This window comes from Rhinoderma darwinii, chromosome 5 (genome assembly GCF_050947455.1).
Source record: "Rhinoderma darwinii isolate aRhiDar2 chromosome 5, aRhiDar2.hap1, whole genome shotgun sequence".
Lineage (NCBI taxonomy): Eukaryota > Metazoa > Chordata > Amphibia > Anura > Rhinodermatidae > Rhinoderma > Rhinoderma darwinii.
In genome coordinates, this window is record NC_134691.1 from 231,146,905 (window position 1) to 231,167,872 (window position 20,968).

The following is a 20,968-nucleotide window of genomic DNA, read 5'->3' on the forward strand; positions in this document are numbered from 1 at the left end:
TTTAAGACACAGGATGTCCTTTTAAATTCCGGAGTGAAGCAGGGGTGTCCCTTGTCCCCACTACTTTTTATTTGTGCGATCGAGCCTCTACTCTGCAGGTTAAGAAAGGATAAGCAGATAAGCGGAGTCCCCCTGCCGGGCGGGGGGGGACTAGAGGCTAAAGTGGTGGGGTACATGGACGATGTCGCGGTCCTTTGCAGGGACACCCTGTCATTACAGAAATCCTTTAAACAGATTTACCAATTCTGTTGCTCCTCCGGTTTTTTAGTCAATTTTAATAAAAGTAACATCTTAAATATCGGCAAAATGGTTTTAATGGACATTCCAGTCCCTGTGTCAGAGTCTGTACAAATTTTAGGAGTCTCCTTCAATGAGTCAAATAATGGTTTTACCAGTTGGGACTTGGTGGCACAAAAAGTCAATCAGAAAATTTGCATGTGGAACATGAGAAAGTTAACAATGGAGGGAAAGGTTTTAATTACAAAAATGGTGATTTTACCTATTTTATTATATTTAAGTATGGTATTCCCTCCCCCTGAGATTTTATTGAAAAAAATAATTAAAGCATGTTTCACATTTTTATGGAACTCCAGGATGGAAAAGCTCAGGAGAGAGAAGGTAATATTACCCAAACCAATGGGGGGGAAAGATTTCCCCGATATAAAAGCATTCCTTTTAATAAAATTTTTTACTTTATGTCTTAATGCAGTTTTTAAGGAACATTACTGGTCATATTTTATACGTTTTAACACAGGTTATTTTATGAGGAGGAACGGTTGGTTCTCCACGGTTTTAAGCTCCCCATATGCTTTTAACCTTTCTGGCCAGTATAAAATTTTAGAAAAAATTGTAAACCTTTTTAACTTAAAAGACAAAAATATTAACGAAGTAAAAAATAGTAAAGGAATTTTAAAAAAGATAAAAGAAAATGTTTTAGTAGCTCCCATCAGTAATTTTAATGAACAAAAATGTAAAGAAATATGGAAGATGGTGAGCGCTAAATATCTTTTTAACCCACAGAAAGATCTGGCCTGGAGCTGTGCCCACGAGTGTCTTCCATGCCGGGCATTCCAGCATCGAAGGGGACTGACCAACTCGGCTGCGTGTCCAAGGGGAGGATGTAGAGATGACGAGACAGTCTACCACCTATTCTGGGAATGTTTTTACGCAAAATTGATATGGACAAGAATCCTCCCCTTGGTACAGAAGATTACAGGACTTCGGAGATACACAAGTGATGGCGTTTTATATGGATGCCTGGAATGCCCAACACAGACTCGAAAAATGATGGCATGGAAGATCACCAACTGCGTAAAAGCAGCTCTGTGGGCGGCCAGAAACATTTTATTATTTAAGTGTGAAGTTTTAGCTGTGGAAGATGTTTTAGCCATTTGTCTTAATGAAATGTACAAATATTTTCTTTTAGATAAAAAACTCTCTCCTGTTTTATGTAGAAAATGGTTTTTAAGTGAATGGAGTTCCATAATATGATGCCACCAAGTGCCCTTTTATAAATTGTTTTTATTTGACAATTTGTATTTATCTGTATTAAAAAACCATGATTGTAAATTTATGTAAATTTTTGTTGAAATGTATTGATTTATTGTAAATTTGTTCAAAATTTTAAATAAACGGTTACCTCCTTTGTTGGGGTAGTCAACTCAAAAAATCTGTTCTTATCAGTTTAATATCTGATATGTCCCCTATCTGGGGACCATATATTAAATGGATTTTTAGAACAGGGAGATGGAAATAGAGCTTGCTCTGTCCACTCCACGCATTGACCTGGTATTGCAGTATTTCCTTATGTGTTGACTAAAATCAGATTCCAAAAGTGTTTTTTGTGTTTGCCATTGTTTCTGTCTTTCTGAAGGGATCTCCCCTTTTAATCCCATTATTTCAACACCTGTTGGACAATGCATGAGTGATAATGAGCTAATTGATTAAATGCAATTAATGAATACATTGCCACCTCTTGTTTTGTGTCGTCTGTGTGTCTGTGTTTCCGGCATTTCACATTGGAACAGCTCATTCACCTTCCTTGTCTTCTCTCCGCCCTCCCTTTTAGGTAAGTTAAAGAGCTGCACCTGAGCCAGCCACTGATTGATGCAGCACCACAGTCAAATAGTGGAGTGGAGTAGGGGAACAGCAAACAGCCATTAAAGCCGCCCGCCCGCCCGCCCGCCACAATGGACCTACCTGTGTACACTAGATGGATGTGATGGAATGTACTGTCGTCCCTACATTTCAAGAAGGAGTAAGAATTGCAGTTGCAACAAAGCCTTGCTTGCCTACAAAGAGAGCAGCAATTTGGATTTGTTACTATGTTACCTAGAAGAATAACAAACTGTGCAAGGATGGAGGTTGTAGGAGCAAGGAGAAGTTGTCTGTAAAGTTGGTGGATGCTTATTTTCCATTTTGCAGTCCCTTGTCTCCCTCTTGTGGCCTCCTGGAGGCAACTAGCTGTGCAAAAAAAGACAGCCTGGCGGCCGGCTGTTGCAGTGTTGCCCTCTCAGGCAACACTGAGTGACTGACTGAGCCGCACCGTCTTATATAAAGTTCAGACGGAACTTTGCACGTGTCATAGTGGAGCCCTGAGGAGCCAGAGCCAGCTTTCTGACATCATAATGGGGCCTCAGAGATAAAAGCCTGGGCCCAGGCAGTGTTGGTCAGTGCTGCTCAGCAGGCAGCACTGGACTGGACTGGATTACAGCTGATACAAGGTGTGAAGGAACAAGGGGTGGCTGTGGGCATGCACTTGCTGCCGCTGCCAGTGTTTATCTGCATGGCAGCAGGGCATTTGGGCGTTGCCAGGAAGGCGTTTTTATGTAGATTCCTCCTCTTTCAGCACTGCATTGTGGTGCAAGCAAAAGAAGCAAATCCTGTCTGGCTTCCTCTCCGGCCTTTATTCACCTCCCGTGTAGCTGTGAGTGTGTGAGCCTGCAGGGCCCCATGGAATTGCCTAGAAGTAGGCTGAATCGCTGCAAGGGCTGAACAGCAGTATCGGGCAGGCTCGGGCAACGCGCGGCCCGTTCGGGTTATCGCTTCTCGGCCTTTTGGCTAAGACCAAGTGTATTTATACAGGAGGTCTTGTCAGAAGGTGCCTGGGGTACCCGGCTACTTGGCCTGGGGGGATCGTCACAGGTTTATCGCCTTGACTTCACCCCCCTGCAGCTATTGGGTAGTCGGACTAGTCCTCAGGCAACGAGAAGGGATCACTAGGCGGACGGCTTGCGCCGGACGGCCTAGAAGGGCGAATCCTTGTCGGGACAAGCTGAAAATGCCGTTTGCGTACGGATTCGTGACTGGGGAAACCCAGTTGCGACAATCTATCCGGATTGAGGTCGAGGAGAAACATCGCCAGCGGAAGAACCTGAAGTTCATAGTAGGGGAAATCCTGCTTGGCTTCTTCGGCCTCAGACGGGAGAACATCCTGTGTCTTAATGACCAGGAAGGCCGCGGACGATATACCATCTCCTTTTGTACCGCGGCCTGCTGCGACACCATCTGTGCAGCCCTGTCTGGTGCGGACCAGACAGAAGAGCGCCTGGACGGGCTCTATTTCGCATTCCTCTACGGGGAGGAATCCATTCCACTTGTCGTGGTGATGCACAGCCCGTTTGTCCCTGCCAGGGACATTGAGATCTTTCTTGGGCGATACTGTCGAGAAATCCACTTCAGCCATGAAGTTAAAAATGCGGAAGGCTTCTGGAATGGAAAGCGGAAGTATTTTGTGAAATTCTTCCAAGACCCAAATGGCATACGAGGCTTTATACATCCGCCAGCCAACTTTGCCATTGGGAGGAACCGGGGATATCTCTTTTACCCCCAGATGCCTCGGTTCTGCTGGAACTGCCAGTCGTATGGACATACGAAAGACGCATGCAGTGAGGGTCATGTCATACGCTGTAATAAATGTGGAGGCCTTGGGCACGTGGCCTCCAAATGCAGTTCCAGCACCATGTGTAACCTGTGCGGGGAGACAGGACACATGTACAAAGAATGTCCAAAGAGAACGCAGTCATTGAGGGGTGAACCCAAACCTGGGCCACCCCGACCGGGGCCAGGGCAGCAGCCTGCAACAGGTGCGGGCACTGCTGGTAATGCCCCGGGACCCACCGAAGGGTCAGGGCCAATACCCTCCGGGCCACGTGTGGAGGGTGGTCCTAGGGATTCCAAGGGGGCCGAGCAGGGCTGTTCTAGCTCTGTAATGAAGGCCCCAAGCTCCAACCCGGAGCCGGTCGGCAAAAAGTCTCGCCGGTCCTCGATACCCACAAAAGGGGACTGGGCAGAGACGGCGGCTGGTGAAGAGCCAAATAAGGAGTCCAGACGTAGGGGCTCCTTGCGGGATACCCCAAGCACCAGCCGCCGCCGATCGGCCGGGCAGCTAGAGTCGGTCCCTCTTGTCACGCCAATAGAGGGTCGGATGCTGACGGCTTTAGATGCAGTAGGCGGAATGATAAGGAAGAAGGAAGGGACCTCACAGGCTCCTGAGCAACCCAAGACGACCAGCGATCCGGAGGAACCTGTAGCTGCACCTGAGGTAGCAGTGGCCGGAGATCGGGACGGAGATGACATCAGCCAGGAGACCGAGGTGACGTCGAGTGAGGAGGACGAGGACGATACGACGATGGATTTATCCAGTACGGGGAAGAGGTCAAGAGAGGAGGAGGTGTCTACAATAAAGAGGAAAACGTTATGCCGCAGTTCGGACGAAAGCGAATTCAGGGGAAGGGTCGGGTCGAAACATCTGTCCGGCTCTGACCCTGTGAACATCGTGGAGTTCGCGTCCCCGGATGCGGGGCAGCCTGACTCCCAGAGTATATCGGAGTCGGGCTCCTCAGAAGTGGACACTGACTCTCCATAAATTATGCCTTGTAGTACCCTAAAATTCTCCTCACTGAATGTGAGGTCCCTAAAGAGCCCTGTTCGCAGGGCTGCTTTGTTTTCTTACCTTGAGACTATGGACTTTGATTTTTGCCTACTGCAGGAGTGTGGAATCCCTAACAGCATGGACTATATGGATCTAAAACAAGATTGGAAGCTGGGCCCTTCGGTGTGGTCTGGAGCCAATGACTGTCGTTCTACAGGTGTGGGATTACTCTGCCGTGGCCATTTTATTTCTATACAAAATGTGATTGAGATTATGCCCGGCAGAGCTGTTTTAACCCACCTGCACATTAATGGACTTTTAATTCGTATTTTAAATGTGTATGCCCCTCCTGACAAACAGGAGCGGGCAGAACTTTTTAATATTTTACCACTGTTTTGTGTTGGGTCTGCCCCCCTGCTGGTAGGGGGTGATTTTAACTGCATAAGAGAAGGAGAGTGCCGGCAGGGGGGTGATGCAAATAGGAAAGACCACACTACCTACCTGCTCAAAAATTTTATTGATGATTTTAAATTACGCGATTGCTGGAAGGATCTCTTGCCAGGAGACGCAGGCGCCACATGGTCTAATGGAAGAGTGAGCTCCAGAATCGATTTTATTTTTGCCTCCCATGATTTTACCCCTCAAAAATGCATGCTTTTAAATAACATCTTTTCAGATCATAAACTCCTAAATGTGTCTCTGGAGCTGGAGGGAGAGCAAAAAGTAAGTAAGGGCCTCTGGAGGTTGAACACCACGCTCCTGGAGGACCCTGAAATTAAAAATGAGTTTGTGCGGACCTACCAGTGCTGGCAATTACAGAGAAAACCCCACGGGACCATGCTGCACTGGTGGGAGGGCATTAAACCAAAAATTAAATTATTTTTTATCCGAGCAGGTAGGAAGAAAGCCAGAGAAAAGAAACAGTGGTTTTATGTTCTTAATAAGCGTCTACATGTGCTTTTTAAATTGAAGGATGTTGGGTTTGATGTGGATTCTGATATTTTAAACTTAAAAGCTGAAATAAAAAAATGTCTTGATGATAAAGGTAAACAAATAATTTTTAACTCCCACATGAAGCATCTAGAAGAAGACGAGAAGTGCTCCCGATTCTTTTTTAAAAAGGTAAACGACAAAAGAGACGCTATTTTAAACCTAGAAGGGGAGACTTCCGTGGGAGGAATGTTAAAGGCAGCTTTTAATTTTTACCAACTCCTTTTTAGTAAAAAAGCCATTGATGAATCCTTTTTAAATCATGCTCTTAACTCCCTTGATTTTAAGTTAGATACTTTGGACCAGGAGGTTTTATCCCGGGATCTTAATTTGGAGGAACTTTTATTTGTTTTTAAAAGTTTTTCAGCGGGAAAGGCCCCTGGGGAGGATGGGTTGCCTATTGAATTTTATCTAACTTTTTGGGATGTTTTAAAAGAGGATATGATTTTATTATATAAAGAGGCTTTTATTGTAGAAGAGCTGCCCCCTTCTTGGAGAAGGGGGATTGTGTCCCTAATTTTTAAAAATAAGGGTGGAAAGGACCAGCTCAAAAATTGGCGCCCGATTACGCTTTTAAATGTAGATTATAAAATTTTAGCCAAACTGATAGCGGTCCGTTTTAAACCTTTTATCAGTAAATTAATCCACCCAAATCAGGTCTGTGGGGTACCTGGTAGATCTATCACTGAGTCCCTTAATATTTTAAGAGATGTTATTTGGTATTTTAAAGATCGAGGCCAAAACCTTGCTATTTTATCCCTTGATTTTGAAAAGGCCTTTGATAGAGTGTCCCATGAGTTCCTTTTTATGGTGCTTAAAAAAATGGCGGTGCCTGATTTTATTATAAGTCGTGTTATGCTTTTATATCGGTCCTGTTTTAGTGAGATTTCTATAAATGGATTTTTAACTAGTGGTGTTCCTCTTTTATCTGGAGTCAAGCAAGGGTGCCCATTGTCTCCCCTACTATTTATTTGCGCAATGGAGCCCCTTTTAGCCATGCTCAGGAACGATAAAGTTATTAGAGGCGCCCCAATACCTGGTGGGAGGGGCAACCAAGTAAAGGTATTAAGCTACATGGATGATGTGACAATTCTGTGCCCCGATTCATCATCCATGAGGAGGGCGCTGAGGAACACCACCTTTTTCTGCGAGGCTTCTGGTTTTAAACTTAACATTGATAAATGTGAGTGTTTTAACATAGGAGGCTGGGATTCCTCCCTGACCCCAGGAGTCAGAATGCAGAAGGACCAGATTAAAATTTTAGGGATTGTTTTTAATCAGGCGAACAATGGGACCTCTAACTGGGACTCAGTGATAGCAAAAATAGAGAAGAAGGTTTTAATGTGGAATCTTAGGAGCCTCACGATGGAGGGGAAAATTTTAATCATAAAAATGATTTTAATCCCAATAATGCTCTATGTGGCCATGGTTTTCCCTCCATCCATTTTATATATTAAAAAGCTAACACGCATTTGTTTTATGTTTCTGTGGGGCTCCAAGATGGAAAAATTAAAACGTGATTTTATGTATAAAGGTAAAGACAATGGCGGGAGAGATGTTCCTAACCTTTTTACATTTTTTTATATCAAATATTTCTGCTTCTGTTTTAAAATGTTTAAATCCGATGGCATTTTTAGCTGCTTTTTAAAATACGCAGCGGGCATGGTTTTTAAACGTTGGGCTCGTATCTCCCTAAATTCTCCTGTGCTTCTGTGTCCCCCAAAACACTATGTGGTGCTAGAGAAGACTGTTAGGCTCCTGAGCCTCCAAGAATTGGAGCCTGACATATTGGGGGACCAGAGAAAGGTGTCGATGGCGTGCAGACACGGAGAAGAGACAGTGGCAGTGTCCAATTTCTCGCAGGCAAGGTCCAAGCAAGTGTGGCGAAATGTCTTTGGAAAATATCTTGCAAATGTGCATAAGGACCTTGCCTGGGCAATCGTCCACCAGTGCCTCCCTACACGTGCATTCCAACATAGGCGAGGACTGGTGGCGAGAGCCAAGTGCCCACGAGATAGGTGCGGGAATGATGAAACAATAATGCACTTGTTCTGGAACTGCCACTATGCACAGGAGGTATGGAGGAAAGCAGGCCTTTTACTAAAATGGATCTGTGGTCTTAAAGATTTTAAGTACGAATACGTTTTTTATGGCCTTTTTACCTGCCCATCATTCAGACAGCAGATGATCTGCTGGATGATTATTAATTGTTTTAAAAATGCCATCTGGAAGGTTAGGAACATTTTTTTTTTTAAACGTGATTTTATTGACATTACAGACTGTGTCAAGATTGCGCTAAGTGAGCTGTATGTATACTACCTCAGAGACAAAAAAAATCTAGGAGCAAAAGAGGCGGCATCCATGTGGTGTCTGTCTCTGTGGAACACGATTACCATGTAAATAATTTATGTATTTGTAATTGTGATTTTACTGCTTGTTTTATCCTGCCATTGTCAGATTTTTAAAGAAACCTTCTTCTCGTTAAAAATTTATTGCTTTTATCATTTTAATGAAATGTATTAAAAATAAACATTTTATTACTGAATTTATTTTACAAAAAGGTTTTAATGAAATGAATTAAAAAACATTTTGTTACTGAATTTTATTAAAGAAAAATGTACAAACAAATAATTTATTACAGAATTGTATTACACAAAAATTATTTTATGAAATGTACAACAAGCATTTTATTACTGAATTTTATTTTATGAAAATGTATTCTCTGTATATATATATGTGTCAATAAAATTTTGTTGAAACCTTATCTGTTCTTATCAGTTTAATATCTGATATGTCCCCTATCTGGGGACCATATATTAAATGGATTTTTAGAACAGGGAGATGGAAATAGAGCTTGCTCTGTCCACTCCACGCATTGACCTGGTATTGCAGTATTTCCTTATGTGTTGACTAAAATCAGATTCCAAAAGTGTTTTTTGTGTTTGCCATTGTTTCTGTCTTTCTGAAGGGATCTCCCCTTTTAATCCCATTATTTCAACACCTGTTGGACAATGCATGAGTGATAATGAGCTAATTGATTAAATGCAATTAATGAATACATTGCCACCTCTTGTTTTGTGTCGTCTGTGTGTCTGTGTTTCCGGCATTTCACATTGGAACAGCTCATTCACCTTCCTTGTCTTCTCTCCGCCCTCCCTTTTAGGTAAGTTAAAGAGCTGCACCTGAGCCAGCCACTGATTGATGCAGCACCACAGTCAAATAGTGGAGTGGAGTAGGGGAACAGCAAACAGCCATTAAAGCCGCCCGCCCGCCCGCCCGCCACAATGGACCTACCTGTGTACACTAGATGGATGTGATGGAATGTACTGTCGTCCCTACATTTCAAGAAGGAGTAAGAATTGCAGTTGCAACAAAGCCTTGCTTGCCTACAAAGAGAGCAGCAATTTGGATTTGTTACTATGTTACCTAGAAGAATAACAAACTGTGCAAGGATGGAGGTTGTAGGAGCAAGGAGAAGTTGTCTGTAAAGTTGGTGGATGCTTATTTTCCATTTTGCAGTCCCTTGTCTCCCTCTTGTGGCCTCCTGGAGGCAACTAGCTGTGCAAAAAAAAGACAGCCTGGCGGCCGGCTGTTGCAGTGTTGCCCTCTCAGGCAACACTGAGTGACTGACTGAGCCGCACCGTCTTATATAAAGTTCAGACGGAACTTTGCACGTGTCATAGTGGAGCCCTGAGGAGCCAGAGCCAGCTTTCTGACATCATAATGGGGCCTCAGAGATAAAAGCCTGGGCCCAGGCAGTGTTGGTCAGTGCTGCTCAGCAGGCAGCACTGGACTGGACTGGATTACAGCTGATACAAGGTGTGAAGGAACAAGGGGTGGCTGTGGGCATGCACTTGCTGCCGCTGCCAGTGTTTATCTGCATGGCAGCAGGGCATTTGGGCGTTGCCAGGAAGGCGTTTTTATGTAGATTCCTCCTCTTTCAGCACTGCATTGTGGTGCAAGCAAAAGAAGCAAATCCTGTCTGGCTTCCTCTCCGGCCTTTATTCACCTCCCGTGTAGCTGTGAGTGTGTGAGCCTGCAGGGCCCCATGGAATTGCCTAGAAGTAGGCTGAATCGCTGCAAGGGCTGAACAGCAGTATCGGGCAGGCTCGGGCAACGCGCGGCCCGTTCGGGTTATCGCTTCTCGACCTTTTGGCTAAGATCAAGTGTAGTATCTGTTCTTATCAGTTTAATATCTGATACGTCCCCTATCTGGGGACCATATATTAAATGGATTTTTAGAACAGGGAGATGGAAATAGAGCTTGCTCTGTCCACTCCACGCATTGACCTGGTATTGCAGTATTTCCAGGACCGGTGCACCCTTTCCTTATGTGTTGACTAAAATCAGATTCTAAAAGTGTTTTTTGTGTTTGCCATTATTTCTGTCTTTCTGAAGGGATCTCCCCTTTTAATCCCATTATTTCAACACCTGTTGGACAATGCATGAGTGATAATGAGCTAATTGATTAAATGCAATTAATGAATACATTGCCACCTCTTGTTTTGTGTCGTCTGTGTGTCTGTGTTTCCGGCATTTCACATTGGAACAGCTCATTCACCTTCCTTGTCTTCTCTCCGCCCTCCCTTTTAGGTAAGTTAAAGAGCTGCACCTGAGCCAGCCACTGATTGATGCAGCACCACAGTCAAATAGTGGAGTGGAGTAGGGGAACAGCAAACAGCCATTAAAGCCGCCCGCCCGCCCGCCCGCCACAATGGACCTACCTGTGTACACTAGATGGATGTGATGGAATGTACTGTCGTCCCTACATTTCAAGAAGGAGTAAGAATTGCAGTTGCAACAAAGCCTTGCTTGCCTACAAAGAGAGCAGCAATTTGGATTTGTTACTATGTTACCTAGAAGAATAACAAACTGTGCAAGGATGGAGGTTGTAGGAGCAAGGAGAAGTTGTCTGTAAAGTTGGTGGATGCTTATTTTCCATTTTGCAGTCCCTTGTCTCCCTCTTGTGGCCTCCTGGAGGCAACTAGCTGTGCAAAAAAAGACAGCCTGGCGGCCGGCTGTTGCAGTGTTGCCCTCTCAGGCAACACTGAGTGACTGACTGAGCCGCACCGTCTTATATAAAGTTCAGACGGAACTTTGCACGTGTCATAGTGGAGCCCTGAGGAGCCAGAGCCAGCTTTCTGACATCATAATGGGGCCTCAGAGATAAAAGCCTGGGCCCAGGCAGTGTTGGTCAGTGCTGCTCAGCAGGCAGCACTGGACTGGACTGGATTACAGCTGATACAAGGTGTGAAGGAACAAGGGGTGGCTGTGGGCATGCACTTGCTGCCGCTGCCAGTGTTTATCTGCATGGCAGCAGGGCATTTGGGCGTTGCCAGGAAGGCGTTTTTATGTAGATTCCTCCTCTTTCAGCACTGCATTGTGGTGCAAGCAAAAGAAGCAAATCCTGTCTGGCTTCCTCTCCGGCCTTTATTCACCTCCCGTGTAGCTGTGAGTGTGTGAGCCTGCAGGGCCCCATGGAATTGCCTAGAAGTAGGCTGAATCGCTGCAAGGGCTGAACAGCAGTATCGGGCAGGCTCGGGCAACGCGCGGCCCGTTCGGGTTATCGCTTCTCGGCCTTTTGGCTAAGATCAAGTGTAGTATCTGTTCTTATCAGTTTAATATCTGATACGTCCCCTATCTGGGGACCATATATTAAATGGATTTTTAGAACAGGGAGATGGAAATAGAGCTTGCTCTGTCCACTCCACGCATTGACCTGGTATTGCAGTATTTCCAGGACCGGTGCACCCTTTCCTTATGTGTTGACTAAAATCAGATTCCAAAAGTGTTTTTTGTGTTTGCCATTGTTTCTGTCTTTCTGAAGGGATCTCCCCTTTTAATCCCATTATTTCAACACCTGTTGGACAATGCATGAGTGATAATGAGCTAATTGATTAAATGCAATTAATGAATACATTGCCACCTCTTGTTTTGTGTCGTCTGTGTGTCTGTGTTTCCGGCATTTCACATTGGAACAGCTCATTCACCTTCCTTGTCTTCTCTCCGCCCTCCCTTTTAGGTAAGTTAAAGAGCAGCACCTGAGCCAGCCACTGATTGATGCAGCACCACAGTCAAATAGTGGAGTAGGGGGAACAGCAAACAGCCATTAAAGCCGCCCGCCCGCCCGCCACAATGGACCTACCTGTGTACACTAGATGGATGTGATGGAATGTACTGTCGTCCCTACATTTCAAGAAGGAGTAAGAATTGCAGTTGCAACAAAGCCTTGCTTGCCTACAAAGAGAGCAGCAATTTGGATTTGTTACTATGTTACCTAGAAGAATAACAAACTGTGCAAGGATGGAGGTTGTAGGAGCAAGGAGAAGTTGTCTGTAACGTTGGTGGATGCTTATTTTCCATTTTGCAGTCCCTTGTCTCCCTCTTGTGGCCTCCTGGAGGCAACTAGCTGTGCAAAAAAAGACAGCCTGGCGGCCGGCTGTTGCAGTGTTGCCCTCTCAGGCAACACTGAGTGACTGACTGAGCCGCACCGTCTTATATAAAGTTCAGACGGAACTTTGCACGTGTCATAGTGGAGCCCTGAGGAGCCAGAGCCAGCTTTCTGACATTATAATGGGGCCTCAGAGATAAAAGCCTGGGCCCAGGCAGTGTTGGTCACTGCTGCTCAGCAGGCAGCACTGGACTGGACTGGATTACAGCTGATACAAGGTGTGAAGGAACAAGGGGTGGCTGTGGGCATGCACTTGCTGCCGCTGCCAGTGTTTATCTGCATGGCAGCAGGGCATTTGGGCGTTGCCAGGAAGGCGTTTTTATGTAGATTCCTCCTCTTTCAGCACTGCATTGTGGTGCAAGCAAAAGAAGCAAATCCTGTCTGGCTTCCTCTCCGGCCTTTATTCACCTCACGTGTAGCTGTGAGTGTGTGAGCCTGCAGGGCCCCATGGAATTGCCTAGAAGTAGGCTGAATCGCTGCAAGGGCTGAACAGCAGTATCGGGCAGGCTCGGGCAACGCGCGGCCCGTTCGGGTTATCGCTTCTCGGCCTTTTGGCTAAGATCAAGTGTAGTATCTGTTCTTATCAGTTTAATATCTGATACGTCCCCTATCTGGGGACCATATATTAAATGGATTTTTAGAACAGGGAGATGGAAATAGAGCTTGCTCTGTCCACTCCACGCATTGACCTGGTATTGCAGTATTTCCAGGACCGGTGCACCCTTTCCTTATGTGTTGACTAAAATCAGATTCCAAAAGTGTTTTTTGTGTTTGCCATTGTTTCTGTCTTTCTGAAGGGATCTCCCCTTTTAATCCCATTATTTCAACACCTGTTGGACAATGCATGAGTGATAATGAGCTAATTGATTAAATGCAATTAATGAATACATTGCCACCTCTTGTTTTGTGTCGTCTGTGTGTCTGTGTTTCCGGCATTTCACATTGGAACAGCTCATTCACCTTCCTTGTCTTCTCTCCGCCCTCCCTTTTAGGTAAGTTAAAGAGCTGCACCTGAGCCAGCCACTGATTGATGCAGCACCACAGTCAAATAGTGGAGTGGAGTAGGGGAACAGCAAACAGCCATTAAAGCCGCCCGCCCGCCCGCCACAATGGACCTACCTGTGTACACTAGATGGATGTGATGGAATGTACTGTCGTCCCTACATTTCAAGAAGGAGTAAGAATTGCAGTTGCAACAAAGCCTTGCTTGCCTACAAAGAGAGCAGCAATTTGGATTTGTTACTATGTTACCTAGAAGAATAACAAACTGTGCAAGGATGGAGGTTGTAGGAGCAAGGAGAAGTTGTCTGTAAAGTTGGTGGATGCTTATTTTCCATTTTGCAGTCCCTTGTCTCCATCTTGTGGCCTCCTGGAGGCAACTAGCTGTGCAAAAAAAGACAGCCTGGCGGCCGGCTGTTGCAGTGTTGCCCTCTCAGGCAACACTGAGTGACTGACTGAGCCGCACCGTCTTATATAAAGTTCAGACGAAACTTTGCACGTGTCATAGTGGAGCCCTGAGGAGCCAGAGCCAGCTTTCTGACATCATAATGGGGCCTCAGAGATAAAAGCCTGGGCCCAGGCAGTGTTGGTCAGTGCTGCTCAGCAGGCAGCACTGGACTGGACTGGATTACAGCTGATACAAGGTGTGAAGGAACAAGGGGTGGCTGTGGGCATGCACTTGCTGCCGCTGCCAGTGTTTATCTGCATGGCAGCAGGGCATTTGGGCGTTGCCAGGAAGGCGTTTTTATGTAGATTCCTCCTCTTTCAGCACTGCATTGTGGTGCAAGCAAAAGAAGCAAATCCTGTCTGGCTTCCTCTCCGGCCTTTATTCACCTCCCGTGTAGCTGTGAGTGTGTGAGCCTGCAGGGCCCCATGGAATTGCCTAGAAGTAGGCTGAATCGCTGCAAGGGCTGAACAGCAGTATCGGGCAGGCTCGGGCAACGCGCGGCCCGTTCGGGTTATCGCTTCTCGGCCTTCTGGCTGAGATCAAGTGTAGTGCTGGTTACTTGTAGTCAGTGCTGCCTGGTCTTAGTTGGGAGGTGCTCAGGTACCCTCTCTCTCGGCCTCGGGGGATCGTCCAGGTTCGCCTGGACTTCACCCCCGTGCTGCTATTTGGGAGAGAGGCTTAGTCCTGAGCAACGAGTTGCGATCCACATATCCCCCGTGTAGGCTTCGGCCGAAAAGGGGAAAGCTGCGTAGACGTTACGTCACCAACGGGTGGCGTAACTTTCCCTGAAAACCCCTCACCATGGACGAAAGTCCTGGTGAGATACCGGCGTATGCCCGGATAAAGAATACAATCCGTGTTATTGTATCAGAAGAGAAGGCGACGACCTGCGGCCTGAAGTTCTTGGTGGAGACCGTGCTTGTTGGCATTTTCAACATTCAGAAGCGGGAGATATTGGCGGTACAAGACTATCCTAGGAGAAGAACATACGACATAACTTTTGTACAGAATGGAGTGTTCCAAGATCTGCTGGCGGCATACATGGTAAAAAACGATCCGAGACTGGACGGTATTGAATTTTACGAACATGTGTTGGACATCACTAAGATGATTGTGATAAAAATGTACTGCCCGTTTGCTGATTTAAAAGATGTGATGTCCTTTTTATCCCCCTATTTCAAAAGTGTAAAATGTATTGGCAAAATAATGAACGAAGTTGGAGTTTGGACGTCAAAGTGGAGATTTTTAGTAACTTGTTATAGAGATGCCAATACAGCAGGGGGGATAATGTTGCCGCCAGCACGCTTTAAATTAGGTGATATGGCAGGAGATCTTTTTTACACAGGAATGCCTCCATTCTGTAGAAAATGTCAAAAGTACGGTCACACCAAAGAGTTCTGCGAAAGCACCTGTAGGAACTGTGGCAGCTCTGAGCACGAGGCCAAAACTTGCCCTCTGGGGAAAAGGTGTCGTTTTTGCAGCCGAGTTGGTCATCTATATGCTACTTGTCCCCACAGATCGGAACAACCCGAGGTCCGGCCGAGGCGTCCAGAGCAGCCAGCAGGCCAGATCGCCCCCGCACAAGGAGAGGAACCAAGAGGTGAAGAGGCTGATGACATGGACACCTCCAGCAGACCCCCCCAAACAGGTGACCCAAAGGAGCAAAGGCGGTTTAAGAGAAGAGCCAGTGATCAGCGGACGAAAAAGCCCCCTCAGGAAACGGAGGAGATGGGTAGTTCGGATGAAGCTGATCCGCCTGGGCCGCAGGAGGTGCTGGGTCAGCCTGTACCTGAGGCAGAGGACCCGGGCGGAGCGGCAGCAAGGTCTAAGAGGCGTAGGGCGTACTCGGAGGTGGCAGCGGGGGTGCCGATGGGAGTACCTGCTAGAGCGAAAGCAGGGAAACCAGTTGACGCACCCCCGGAAGCACCAGCTGAAGGTCTCCCCCCTTCTCGCCAGTTGGGGGAGACAAGCATAGCCACCTCTGAGGTGACAGAAGTCCCTGAAACGGCCGCGAGTGCGTTTCCTGCCCCTATCGTAGGGGAGGAGGCTGCCATACGAGATGCTCCAGAAACCTTGCCCGTGGAGTCCATATGGGACCCATTTTCGATCAGTGCCTCAGGTATGGCGGGGGGTCAGCTGTCTGACATGAGTTCCTCTCCAATCTCCTCAAGTTATACAGTCGGTTTGAAGTCGGAGGGCGATGAGAGTTCGAGTGAGGTCTCTGGTAACGCCGAGGACTGCTGAGGCCACCTCGGGTAAGATTACATAAGACTGTCTCTTTTCCCTTTTCCTCATGGCAGAGTTAGGTGGCATTTCCTTAAATGTTAGGAGCGTGCATTCCAAGACGAGAAGAGCTGCCCTGTTTGATTATCTTTCTATTTTTTCCGCCACCGTTTTTTTCCTACAGGAATGCTGTATCCCACATCGCACGAACTACAACAAATATAAGGAAGACTGGAGACTCGGACCTTCAGTGTGGTCCGGGTCTAACGATTCCAGAGCCGCAGGTGTCGCCATTTTATTTAAAGGGAACGTTTTAATTGACAGTTTTAATGAAATTTTACCAGGTAGAATTTTATTGGTCAAAGCTTTTATAGACGGTATTAGATGGCAGTTTTTAAATTTTTATGGGTCCTCGGACAAGAATGAAAGAGCTAGAATGCTAGAGATTTTACCCCTTTTTTTAAACGATTCAGAGCCACTTGTTTTAGCGGGTGATTTTAATTGTATTTTAAAGGGGGAACGCCGGTTCTCTAACTCAGTAAGCAGGAATTATGACAAAACCTCCTCATTATTAAAAGATATAGTTACTGATTTTAAACTTACTGATGTTTTTAAGAAATGTAACAGCAATTTATCTGCAGAGGCCGGCGTCACCTGGAGCAATGTGAACTGTAGCTCCAGGATCGATTTTATATTCTGCTCTTATCAAGTACTGCCTTTTAAATGTGATCTTAATCCCAATGTTTTATCTGATCATAAATTATTGTATTTTAAAGTTAAAAATGATATTGGGAAAAATACTGTCAAAAAAGCCTGGAAAATGAACGTTTCCCTTTTAGATGATCCGCAAATTTTATCTGATTTTATTACCTTTTATAAGGGCTGCAGACGGGTAAGACATCCAAATATGTCCATAGTCTCATGGTGGGAGAAAATAAAAATAAAAATAAGAGATTTTTTCATAAAAATCGGAAGGAGAAAAGCAAAAGAAAAACAGGATTTTTTTGCTAATTTGAATACCCGGCTGCAGACCCAATACAAGTTCAGAGAACAGGGTATGCAGGTGGAGGAGGAGATTATGGAGATTAGGAAGGAGATCTCCCAGTGCCTGGAGCAGAGAGGTAAGGAAATTGTCTTTCGCTCAAAAATGAAACACCTCGAGGAAAATGAGACCTGCTCCAGGTACTTTTTTAAGAAAATTAACGATAAGCATACCCTGTTAGACAATGTTGATGGAGATACAAACACTGACAATATTTTAAAAAAGGTACACAGATTTTATGCGGATCTTTTTAATATAAAGCTTGTTAATGTTGATTTGATGAACGACTCATTGAAGGAGGTTGACGCTGTTTTAAATCCTGTCTCCAAAGATTTTTTATTACAGGATATTACGGAACAGGAGATTTTAGATACCATCAAGAGTTTTAAAACAGGTAAAGTCCCTGGCCCTGATGGTATACCCATAGAGTTTTATGTCACATTTTATGGAGTTTTAAAAGAGGATCTCTATTCCCTTTTTACTCAAGTTTTTAGAACAAAAGCCCTCCCGGGGTCCTGGAAGAAAGGTGAGGTGTCCCTGCTTTATAAAAAGGGGGACAAAACAGATATTAAAAACTGGAGGCCTATCACCTTACTAAACGCAGACTATAAAATAATGGCCAAGATTTGCGCGAATAGACTAAAGGCTGTTATAGAGAAAATCGTCCACTCCAACCAAGTCTGTGGGATACCTGGGAGGAGCATATGGGACAATTTAAACCTTTTAAAAGATGCTATTGGTGATACGAAGGAGAGAAAAGGCAGATTGGCGGTTTTATCCATAGATTTCGAGAAAGCCTTTGATAGAGTATCACATTTTTATCTTTTTAAGGTTTTAGAAAAGATGGGTATACCAGAAGGTTTTTTACAGTCTCTGAAGGCCTTTTATGAAAATTGTACGAGCAAGATTTTAGTAAAGGGTTTTAAGACACAGGATGTCCTTTTAAACTCCGGAGTGAAGCAGGGGTGTCCCTTGTCCCCACTACTTTTTATATGTGCGATCGAGCCTCTACTCTGCAGATTGAGGAATGACAGGCAGATATGTGGAGTCCCCCTGCCGGGCGGGGGGGGACTAGAGGCAAAAGTGGTGGGGTACATGGATGATGTCGCGGTCTGTGTGTCTGTGTTTCCGGCATTTCACATTGGAACAGCTCATTCACCTTCCTTGTCTTCTCTCCGCCCTCCCTTTTAGGTAAGTTAAAGAGCTGCACCTGAGCCAGCCACTGATTGATGCAGCACCACAGTCAAATAGTGGAGTGGAGTAGGGGAACAGCAAACAGCCATTAAAGCCACCCGCCCGCCCGCCCGCCCACCACAATGGACCTACCTGTGTACACTAGATGGATGTGATGGAATGTACTGTCGTCTCTACATTTCAAGAAGGAGTAAGAATTGCAGTTGCAACAAAGCCTTGCTTGCCTACAAAGAGAGCAGCAATTTGGATTTGTTACTATGTTACCTAGAAGAATAACAAACTGTGCAAGGATGGAGGTTGTAGGAGCAAGGAGAAGTTGTCTGTAAAGTTGGTGGATGCTTATTTTCCATTTTGCAGTCCCTTGTCTCCCTCTTGTGGCCTCCTGGAGGCAACTAGCTGTGCAAAAAAAGACAGCCTGGCGGCCGGCTGTTGCAGTGTTGCCCTCTCAGGCAACACTGAGTGACTGACTGAGCCGCACCGTCTTATATAAAGTTCAGACGGAACTTTGCACGTGTCATAGTGGAGCCCTGAGGAGCCAGAGCCAGCTTTCTGACATCATAATGGGGCCTCAGAGATAAAAGCCTGGGCCCAGGCAGTGTTGGTCAGTGCTGCTCAGCAGGCAGCACTGGACTGGACTGGATTACAGCTGATACAAGGTGTGAAGGAACAAGGGGTGGCTGTGGGCATGCACTTGCTGCCGCTGCCAGTGTTTATCTGCATGGCAGCAGGGCATTTGGGCGTTGCCAGGAAGGCGTTTTTATGTAGATTCCTCCTCTTTCAGCACTGCATTGTGGTGCAAGCAAAAGAAGCAAATCCTGTCTGGCTTCCTCTCCGGCCTTTATTCACCTCCCGTGTAGCTGTGAGTGTGTGAGCCTGCAGGGCCCCATGGAATTGCCTAGAAGTAGGCTGAATCGCTGCAAGGGCTGAACAGCAGTATCGGGCAGGCTCTGGCAACGTGCGGCCCGTTCGGGTTATCGCTTCTCGGCCTTTTGGCTAAGACCAAGTGTATTTATACAGGAGGTTTTTAGTCAGAAGGTGCTCAGGTACCCTCTCTCTCGGCCTCGGGGGATCGTCCAGGTTCGCCTGGACTTCACCCCCGTGCTGCTATTTGGGAGAGAGGCTTAGTCCTGAGCAACGAGTTGCGATCCCCCCAGCCCCTTGGTCTCTGTACGTCAAGGGGCGCAGCGAAAGCTGCGCGGTTCGACCTGGCCACGCTAATGGCAGGCGAACCCGATGCGGTGCCGGTGTACGCCCGGCTGCGAAACTCTGCTAGAGTCATCTTGGCAGAGGGTGGAGGCGGTCCACGAGGTGTCAAGTTCCTCGTCTACGAAATCCTCGAGAAGTTGCTGGCGGTCCGCAAGCATGAAATTTTGGCGATCCAGGATTACCCAAGGCGTGGAGTTTTTGACATAACTTTTGTTGGAGAAGGTATCCTCCGTGATGCTATGGACAAAGCTGAGAGGGAAAAAGTTCAACTCACGTCTTTGGGAGTCCAGGTAATAGAGCATGCTTTTGAGGTAACCAAACTCGTGGTGATTAAGATGTATTCCCCATATGTGAAGGACCAGGAAGTGGCAGCATTCTTAGCTGCCTACTTCAAGAACATCAAGCTTATGGGGAGAGTTATGAACGAGTGCGGTGTGTGGACCGTCAAGTGGAAGTACTTAGTGACTTTGATAAAGGACCCCTCCACCCAAAATACGAGACTCCCACCGGCTCGTTTTAAAATTGGAACAGTGAATGGCGACCTCTACTTCTCGGGGATGCCAAACTTCTGCAGGGCCTGCGGTACCTATGGGCATACCAGTTACAACTGCGATGTCACCTGCAGAAACTGCGGAAGCAAAGAGCACACAATAAGAGAATGCATAGGAGAAAAAAAATGTAACTTTTGTCAGAAAACTGGTCATCTGTATTTTTCTTGCCCCTATAGGTACCGAGGCGAAGAAGATGAGCAACCCGGAGCGCCCCCACGTGCTCCACCAGCGGACCAAACCCGTCCCCAGGGAGAGGAACAGACCAGCCACACGAAAGAGGAGAGAGGTACCTGGGCTTCAAAGGTGCGAGGGACTGGAGCCAAAACAGGTACCTCGCAGCCAGCAACCTTGGAGGATAAAGGGGAGCCCAGTGCGAAGGAAAAGCGGCAGACTAAGCGGAAGGCGGAAAAGGAGCAGGCCGGAAAAACTGAGGCACCCCAGAAGGCTGGTTGCTCAGGGGGTGCCGGGCCTGCTCCAAGCCCTGGGTCTCTGGCATCCTCGTCGGACGAAGAGGACGAGGTGCCGGTGGGTCCCCGTAAAAAAGGGAGGCAAGCCAGAGTCAGTAGGGGGGAGACAGGGGAGGAGCAGATGGACACAACGGTGAAAAACGATGCGGCTCCTCCTAGAACCCCCTCCTCGCCGCGACTGGTGAGGAGGGCGGGCACTGTTCCCCCCGTGGAAACTGACACCCCACCTTGTGCGCAACCTCCCCCTCCAGAAGGGCCTGCACGGTCCCAGGGGGGAGGTGCGAGCCCCCTAGGGGACCCACCCGACCTAGACGGTCAACCGTTTGAGACCCAGGGAGATCCGAATGAGTTTGGGCTCCCCGTACGCAGAAGTTTGGTTGCTGGCGTTACCCTCAGCGAAGGTAGTTCCTCTCCTTCGTTCTCCCTCCTGACAAATGATTCGGACGGGGGCGGGTATCTGAGCCCAAGTGAGATATTTGGTATTGCTGGTGGAGAAAATGTGTGATTTTAAAATACCGCTACTA

The 20,968-nt window shown here is 46.6% G+C and overlaps 4 non-coding genes and 1 pseudogene across 4 annotated transcripts; all 5 read left to right on the plus strand.

The window, feature by feature from the left end:
* Positions 1-1,635: 1,635 nt before the first annotated feature.
* Positions 1,636-1,822, plus strand: LOC142654433 (U2 spliceosomal RNA). Its single transcript, XR_012849044.1, has one exon. It is a non-coding gene; the product is annotated as a U2 spliceosomal RNA (small nuclear RNA).
* Positions 1,823-8,605: 6,783 nt separating this feature from the next.
* Positions 8,606-8,780, plus strand: LOC142654444 (U2 spliceosomal RNA; annotated as a pseudogene).
* Positions 8,781-9,999: 1,219 nt separating this feature from the next.
* Positions 10,000-10,190, plus strand: LOC142653679 (U2 spliceosomal RNA). The gene has a single exon (XR_012848601.1). It is a non-coding gene; the product is annotated as a U2 spliceosomal RNA (small nuclear RNA).
* Positions 10,191-11,428: 1,238 nt separating this feature from the next.
* Positions 11,429-11,619, plus strand: LOC142653217 (U2 spliceosomal RNA). The gene has a single exon (XR_012848155.1). It is a non-coding gene; the product is annotated as a U2 spliceosomal RNA (small nuclear RNA).
* A 1,230-nt stretch (positions 11,620-12,849) lies between these two features.
* LOC142653218 (U2 spliceosomal RNA) lies at positions 12,850-13,040 on the plus strand. Its single transcript, XR_012848156.1, has one exon. It is a non-coding gene; the product is annotated as a U2 spliceosomal RNA (small nuclear RNA).
* The last annotated feature ends 7,928 nt before the right edge of the window (positions 13,041-20,968 follow it).